Below are 8689 nucleotides of genomic sequence, written 5' to 3' on the forward strand. Positions count from 1 at the left end.
TTAGGACTTCTACCTACGATGTGCAGTTATTTTAAATCCCTTCTTATAAATAGAAATCAGAGTTTTTTGTTTGTTTGGCTATTTTCCCCCCTCCACTTCTCATTTAAGTGTCAGGCAAGTATTCATTAGGTGGTGTGGCCTGTGCTTTGCGCTGAAGAACAGCGCCGGAAAATCAGTTATTTTGGGATAGAAGTAAGTCCAAACAAAAACTCTGAAGAGGGCCAGATCACTGTCATAATACATAGTAACACCGTACTTTTTAATCTAGGGCAGGGCGAGCTGGTTCGTGGGGGAAGAGGGGAGGGTGGAGGTCATGCTGAGAAAATATGCAACAACTTTTTTTTTTTTAGATATTCTTCATAATTATACCTAATCATCATCTATTTTGTTTATTTATTTATTGTTTTTGTTTTGTTTTGTTTTGTTTTTCTGTGGCCGCGCCGTGGCATGTGGGATCTTAGTTCTCCAAGCCCATGCTGCCAGCAGTGGAAGCACGGAGTCTTAACCACTGCTCCGCCAGGGAGGTCCCAGCAGCAACTTTAATGTGGGTACAACTTTAACTTTTTTTTTTTTTTTTAATCCTGTAACTGGATGTAAGTGAATCAGTGGTTCTAAGTGGTCCTTGAACCAGGAGGTTCAGCATCTCTGAGAACTTTGTTACAAATGCAATTTCTGGTTTCTCTTGATTTATGGAATCAGAAACTGGGTGTGTGGCCAGCTGGGGGTGGGGTAGTGCAGAAATTTGTCTCTGAAGGAAGCAGGCAGTGAAGAACCTTTAAGCTACAGTTGTTGCAAAGAAAAGCTTCAGGAACTCAGCCTCCTCCCTCTTACTCATCTGGGAACTATCCTTAGATTAGATTCTGAATTGTTGGGGGTTTTCAAAACTACCTCCCTGGAGCTCTGACTAGATCAGGTATAACTTTTTGAGCATTAGAAAGGATAATGGGGAAACACCCCAAGTGCCCATCAATGAATGAACAGACAAACAAAATGTGGTCTGTCCATACAATGGAATATTATTCAGCCTCAAAAAGTAAGGAAATTCTGACATGTGCTACAACATGGATGAGCCTTAAGGACACTGCGCTCATTGAAATAAGCCAGACACAAAAGGACAAATATTGTCTGATTCCACTCACATGAGGCCCCTAGAGGAGTCAAATTCATAGAGACAGAAACTAGATGGTGGGGGCCAGGGGCTGGGGGAGGGGGATGGGGAGTCAGTGTTTCATGGGGACAGAGTTTCAGTTTGCGAAGATGAGAAAGTTCTGGAGATGGATGGTGGGGATGGTTGCCCAATAATAAGAATGTACTTAATACCACAAAACTGTGCACTTAAAAATGGTTACAATGGCAAATGTTATGTTATATATGTTTTTACCACAATAAAAAAAGGACCATTTAACTCTGTGAACATACAAATATACATGAGTCCATAGTGATATTAAAACAACAAAGCACATTTGTCACCTTCGAAGGTGACAATTGTATGAACTCCTCACTTACCAAGCCTTTACAGCATGAAACCAGCTCCAGTTGATGAGGGAAGAAAGCCCTTTTTGCAGAAAAATGCCAACAAATAATGCTAAAAGGATGACAGAAAAATCACTGTTTTGAAACCCCTAATGAACTAATCATCACAGACAAGAGTCGTCAATGGATGCTAAAACGATTAACTGAAAGGTTCACGGGAGACTGGATAGTATCAGGTCCACCAATGATCTCCTCATGATTGCCTGCTAGATGCAAAGAGGGAAAAAATAACTTTCCAATGGAAGCATCATACCGTTGCCACCTTTGTTCAGTGACTTTTAGCAGCAGGGCAGTGGGACAAGCAGATGACAAGTTCCTACTAGGTGCAATGGTAAATACACAGCACCAAAAAAGTGTTCATGCCCCAAACGTTTAACTTGAATCACACCTCTAGTTCCAGTTTACAGAAGAAACACAAAGGATAGAGGCACATGGCAGATGACACCATGAGAAGCAATCAGACAAGTCCAGAAGGCGTAACTCTCAACAGCCTGGCTTTCTGGAGTCAACAGGATGGGAGGAAAGAAATGAGGACCGCCCAGAGTTCAAAGAGATGGTGTCACACCAAATGCAATGTTGGGTACTTCATTGGATCTTGGCTTTGAACAAACCAGCTGTGTCAACTGGGGACATTTGAACTTGAATTATATTGCATTATGTTTAAACTTGTATTTTGTTAGGTGTGATCATGGAATTATGGTTGTGTAGGAAAATGGCCTTATTTTTTAAAGCTGCATAGGGGTGAAATGCCCCCAGGCTAATCGCCTTTAAAATACATTAATTTAAAAACTAGACAGTGCAAATATGGCAAATGTTAAGAATTGTTCAATCTAAGTGACGGGCATACGGGATTTCATTAAACTGGTCTCTATACTTTTCTGCATGTGGGACATTTCTATAATAAAAAGTAAAAATGTTAAAAATGCATCCTTTGGGCTTCCCTGGTGGCGCAGTGGTTGAGAGTCCGCCTGCCGATGCAGGGGACACAGGTTCGTGCCCCGGTTTGGGAAGATCCCACATGCCGCGGAGCGGCTAGGCCCGTGAGCTGTGGCCGCTGAGCCTGCACGTCCGGAGCCTGTGCTCCGCAACGGGAGAGGCCACAACAGTGAGAGTCCCACGTACCACAAAAAAAAAAAAAAAAAAAATGCATCCTTTGCCTAAAATTGAACCACTCTTTTCCTTCCTCTGGAGGTAAACAGAGGGCTGCTCCATTTTGTCATTAGCATGGCCATGTCCTAGCCAACACCTGCTGTACACAAACTCCAGAGGATGAATTTTAAACTCATTTCATCTTGACAATTGTAAGAGGTAGGTGTCGTTGCCCCCATTTCACAGGTGAGGAAACTGAGGCCCAGAGGAGGTGAGTTACCCAAAGTCCCATGCTGAGTATATGGCAGAGCCAGGGACCCACCGAGAGTCCAGAGCTACATATCTGCCGCCCTGTGTCTTACCTTAGTGCCTACTAGCAGCCTCCCCCACAAGAGCATCTGTACACGTTTGCTGAATAAGGATATCAAGGAAGACTTCCTGGTGGTGGTGGTTGGCGGGGGGGGGGGCGGAGATTGAAACTGAGACTTGAATTGCATGGAAGGTGAATTCTGATTTCTTTCGGAGGAATGAAGAATGTTTAGATAGTAAGTTAGAAGGTGGCACTGTGCACAATATTGCTCTGTTTGTCATTTGCTATATAACAAATCACCCTAAACTGAGCGACTTAGAACAACACTAATCATTTAGTGTTGGGACCCAGTTGTTGGACCTTCAGAGATTCTGGTTTCATTAGTCTGGAGTAAGACAGGGCCCCCTCCCCCTCCCCCCTTTTTTAAGTTCAGCTGGGGATTCTCATGTGCAGACTGGGTTGAGAATCACTGAGCTGAAGTTAATAACACTTTCTGTTGTTATTGTATCTAGTTTTGTGGTTATTTTTGATCCATGGCAAATGACTTCTGGAAGTGACACAATGTTTCCTATTGACTTCAGTAAGAGCAAAGGGAGTAGATTTAGAGAAGAACATAAAGCAGATGGTAGTTTGAGCATTTGGCAGAATGCATGACTGATATACGTTATCCCGATGTTGCAAGCATCTGCAATTCAGGCAGGACTTGGCAGAAACAGCTTCTCTGTGCCCCTCATGATGTGAACTTACTGAGGCCGAAGAATCTCTCCAACACGGCTCACTCACCACACCGGCAAGTTGCTGCCAGCTGTTGGTTCTTCTCCATGTGGGCTCCTCCACAGGGTGGCTTGGGCTTCCTCACAGCATGGCGGCTGGGTTCCAAGAGTGAGTGTCCCAAGAAAATCAGGAGATAGCTGCATTGCCTTGGATGAACTAGCTTCAGAAGTCACATGGAGTCACTTCCACCATAGACTAAGCCCACCCACATTCAAGGGCTCCTTCACAGAGGAGCATAAAGGTCACATTGTAAGAAGAACATGTGGAATGGGAGATGTGGTTGCAGCCATTCTGGAAAATATACCGTCTTCCACAGTTCTTAACTCCAATATCTGAAGACCAGGTCCTGGGTAATTATAGATGATAATGATAAACTTTATTTAATTTGCTGTTAAATAAAGTAAAGCCCAAAGTCTGTATAAATATCTACAAGGTCACAGATGAGGGGGACAGGGAGGCACAGACCTCCCCTATCTCCCCATTGCTCACTCTGCTCCCTATACCCTGAACACACTGCCTGGTGCATAGTAGCTGCTCAAAAAAAATGTCTGTTGCGTGACATGAAATAATAGTGAATCACATCGTGAGAAGGTTAGTTCCTGATGATTTCTCTTCTAGTCTTTCTAATTCCTTCAAGAAGAAAGTCTTGGCTTGGTGTTCACAACTCTTAAATTCCTCTCTGGCACCCTCTCATCTTCCTAATGGCAAGAGAACAGACCAAGGGTTCAGACCCTGGGACAGGTGACTTACCTGGTACAGGGCCCTGCCTGTTCATTGATGTCTCTCGAGGAGCTTCAAAAAATACCAGTGCCCGAGGCCCACCTTCAGAGATTCTGGTTACATCAGTCTGGAGTATAGACTTTAAATTGGGGTATAGTTGACTTACAATATTATATTAGTTTCAGATGTACAACATAGTGATTCAATATTTTTATAGATTATACTTCATATAAGGTTATGACAAAATATTGGCTATATTCTCTGTGCTATACATCACATCCTTGTAACTTTTTTTTTATACCTAGTAGTTTGTACCCCTTTATCCCCTTCACCCATTTTGGCCCTCCCACCAGCCCTCTTCCCTCTGGTAACCACTAGTTTGTTATCTGTATCTCCACCCTGCCCCTGACATTTCTTTAAAATCATCTGGGTAAACAACACGGTCCTACTATATGGCACAGGAGACTATATTCAACATCCTGTTATAAACCACCGTGGAAAAGAACTTTTAAAAGAATGTATATATATATATATATATATATATATATATATGTATATATAAGTGAATCACTTTGCTGTACAGCAGAAATTAACACAACATTGCAAATCAACTATAATTCGATAAAAATTTTTTAAAAATCAGCTGGGGATTCTCATGTGCAGACTGGGTTAAGAATCACTGAGCTGCAGTTAATGGGACTTCCCTGGTGGCGCAGTGGTTAAGAATCCACCTGCCAACGCAGGGGACACAGGTTTGATCCCTGGTCCAGGAAGATCCCACATGCCGTGGAGCAACTAAGGCCATGTGCCACAACTACTGAAGCCCCCACACTCTAGGGCCCAAGTGCCACAACTACTGAGCCCACGTGCTGCAACTACTGAAGCCCGCGTGCCTAGAGCCTGTGCTCGGCAACAAGAGAAGCCACCGCAACGAGAAGCCCGGGCACCGCAAGGAAGAGTAGCCCCCGCTGGCCGCAACTAGAGAAAAAGCCCACGTGCAGCAAGGAAGACCCAACTCAGCCAAAAAAAAAAAAAAAAAAAAAAGAATCACTGAGCTGCAGTTAATCACACTTTTTGTTGTTACTGTATCTAGTTTTATGGTTATTTTTGATCTATGACAAATGACTTCTGGAAGTGACCCAATGTTTCCTGTTTAAATACATCAGTGTGAGCAAAGGGAGTAGATCTTAAGAAACAAAAAGCACATGGTAATCTGAGCATTTGGCAGAACGCATGATTGATACATGTTATCAGGCACAAGTCCCACAGCTAGAAAGTAACATTTTGGACCTGGGGAGTCTAGCTTCCAGTCTGTAACTGAACTGCTATATTAGGTTTCTATCGCCCTCTAGTGGTCCAGTTTATTTGCACCCAAAGGGAGGACTTCGTATTAATTCCCCTACCTTTCACCTTGTAGGTGGTTCAGCCCTCGGAGACTTTTTTTGGAACCCTCTTTCTGGCCTTCAGCACGTTTCCTGTACCTTCCCGTTTCCTGCCAGCCACAAATGTACACACAGCCACTCATAGCAGTATCGAATAAGACCAAGCTGGAGCAGAGCCTAGTGGGGTGTTGGAGACCTACCCCAGATTAACTTCAACTCAGAGCAGAACTTGAATGTCACACTGAGACACTTGTCTCTTATCCCATAGGCAGTGGGGAGCCATGCATGGTTTTGGAGCAGACCAAAACTATGTGCAACAAGGCATTTCCCCAGAAAAGGGCACTACACTGGACATTTGCAATTTTCTCCCTCCTAGCATCATTCTCCCTTATTTTTTTTTTTTGCGGTACGCGGGCCTCTCACCCTTGTGGTCTCTCTCGTTGCGGAGCACAGGCTCCGGAAGCGCAGGCTCAGCGGCCATGGCTCACGGGCCCAGCCGCTCCGCGGCACGTGGGATCTTCCCGGACCGGGGCACGAACCCGTGTCCCCTGCATCGGCAGGCGGACTCTCAACCACTGCGCCACCAGGGAAGCCCCCATTCTCCCTTTTTTATTTTCTGGCAACAGTCCCTGATCTGAGGGCTCCCTCCAGTATGAGCCTGTAAGTCACCTTGGTGTGAATTTTTAAATGGCAGCCCTTCTGGGAGGATGCCAACTCATGACAGGCACAAAGCTTAAGAGAGAACTTCGACCCCCACTTGCTCCCTCTTCCCCCCAATCAGACTCACAGTCAGAGTGAGGCTCCCCACCCTCCACAGAGGAAGCACATGCCCAAGTCTGGCCACTCCAAGGGCTGCATCCTTCTCGCTACCGGGATCGGTGGAGGCGGGTGCGAGAGGGCATGACCTAACACCAGCCAAGAGTGACTCTGGGAGCTTTCTTAAATTTTAATTGAGGTAAAATTCACATAACGTAAAACTAACCATGAACCATATTAAAGCGTATGATTCAGGGGCATCTAGAACCTTCCCAGTGTTGTGTAACCATCACTTCTATCTAGTTTTCCAAGACCTATTCTTCACCCCAAAAGGAAACCCTATACCCATTAGTAGTCACTCCCCATTCCCTCCTCTCAGCCCCTAGCAACCACCAATCTGCTTTTGCCCTCCCTTATGGATTTGCCTGTTCCAGACATTTCATATAAGTGAAATCATAGAATATGTGCCCTTAGTGTCTGGATTTTCACTGAGTGTAATATTTTCAAGCTTCATCCATATTGTATCATGTGTCAGAGCGTCATTCCTTTTTAAGGAGGAATAATATTCCATTGTATGAATGCACCACTTTTGTTTATCCATCGATGGACATTTAGGTTGTTTCCCACCTGTTGGTTCTTATCAATTGTGCTGCTATGAACATTTCTGTATGCATACTTGTTTGAATACCTGCTTTCAGTTCTTTGGGGTATATGTCTAGGAGTGGAACTGATGGATCACATGGTGATTCTATGTTTAACTTGTTAAGGAACCAGTAAACTCTTTTCCACTACAGCGGTACCATTTCACATTCCTACCGGCAAATCACAAGGGTTCCAATCTCTCCATGTTTTTATCAGCACTTATCTACTGCCTTTAAAAAATATTATGGCCAACTTAGTGGGTGTGAAGTGATATTTGTGGTTTTGATTTGCATTTCCCTAATGATTAACGATGTTGAGCATCTTTTCATGTGCTCTTGGAGCTTTAGTGTATACTTTTCTACTTGGAAGGCTAGAAGCCTAGTGGCAGCCACCTCCTACCCATGAGGCAGACCAGAGGGATGGAGGGAACCTGGCCCTGGTGACATCATTTGAAGCCCAGATCCAGCCACACCAGCAGCAGGCTAACTTCAAAGGTATATATGCTGATTATCCTTTTGTCATTCCAGCCAGCTAGAGTTGAACATTTTGTCCTTTGCCACCCAGAGTCCTCCATGATGGAGACTGGGACTTGCCAAGGTCCCATGGTTAGTTAGAATTACACACTGGATGAGTACCGAGACCTCCTGCCTACCTGCCCACTGCCTCCGTGCCCCAAGAGGAGGCTGTAAGGAGGAGTCAGCAGGGGCCAGGAGACAGAAGCTGGGGACAAATCATGGCCATGTATTTACGGATAGAGGCAGGAGGATTAGGAAGCACGTGCTTTTCTACCCGCCCGCCCCCAGAAGAGTTTGAATTGAGATTCTTAACTATCAGAGTGTCAGATGCCCTTTAGAGAATAGCATGGAAGCACAGCTGCTCTCCCCACCAGAAACACCAGGACACAACATTTTGCAGACAATTCACAAGTCTGTAGAAATTCCCACCGTCTCCACCCCCTCCTCCCACCACAATCCATCCTGAGGCCATAGGTGAAGAAATTCTGGTTTCTAGAACAAGAAAGTCAGAAAGACCCAGAAGCAGGAGACCTGAGATCCAAATACAGTCTTTCTTCTGACTCACTGTGGAGCAAGGAATTTGGGGGAAGGACAGCCCTGGCTCAAGTCCAGGCTGTGGGGGCCTGGGCAAGTTGCTTGCCCTCTCTGAGCCACATCTATAAAATGAGACTATTCTTGTCTATCTGGGGGGGAGGGGGGTCGAGGGTTATTAGGTTCAATGCTGTGTGTCACGGACATGTAAATATGAGGGGCCCCTCTCCTTCCAATGTCCCCATCTCTCCAGCAGGCCAGATGGTCTTGCTTCTTCTCCTTTTGGAGTGATGCAGTCCAGGGGCTTAGATAACATGCCCAGAAACCCATCTTCTGCAGAGAACGTCAAGTGGTTCATGGATACGAAATCCATCCCGGCCCCCCAGGTTAAGAACCTCTTACTCTGAACTCTCTCTCATTTACTAAGCTCCAACAGC

The sequence above is a fragment of the Monodon monoceros genome, unplaced genomic scaffold (genome assembly GCF_005190385.1).
Source record: "Monodon monoceros isolate NGI ecotype Baffin Bay Population unplaced genomic scaffold, NGI_Narwhal_1 Super_Scaffold_12, whole genome shotgun sequence".
In the NCBI taxonomy this organism is placed as follows: Eukaryota; Metazoa; Chordata; class Mammalia; order Artiodactyla; family Monodontidae; genus Monodon; species Monodon monoceros.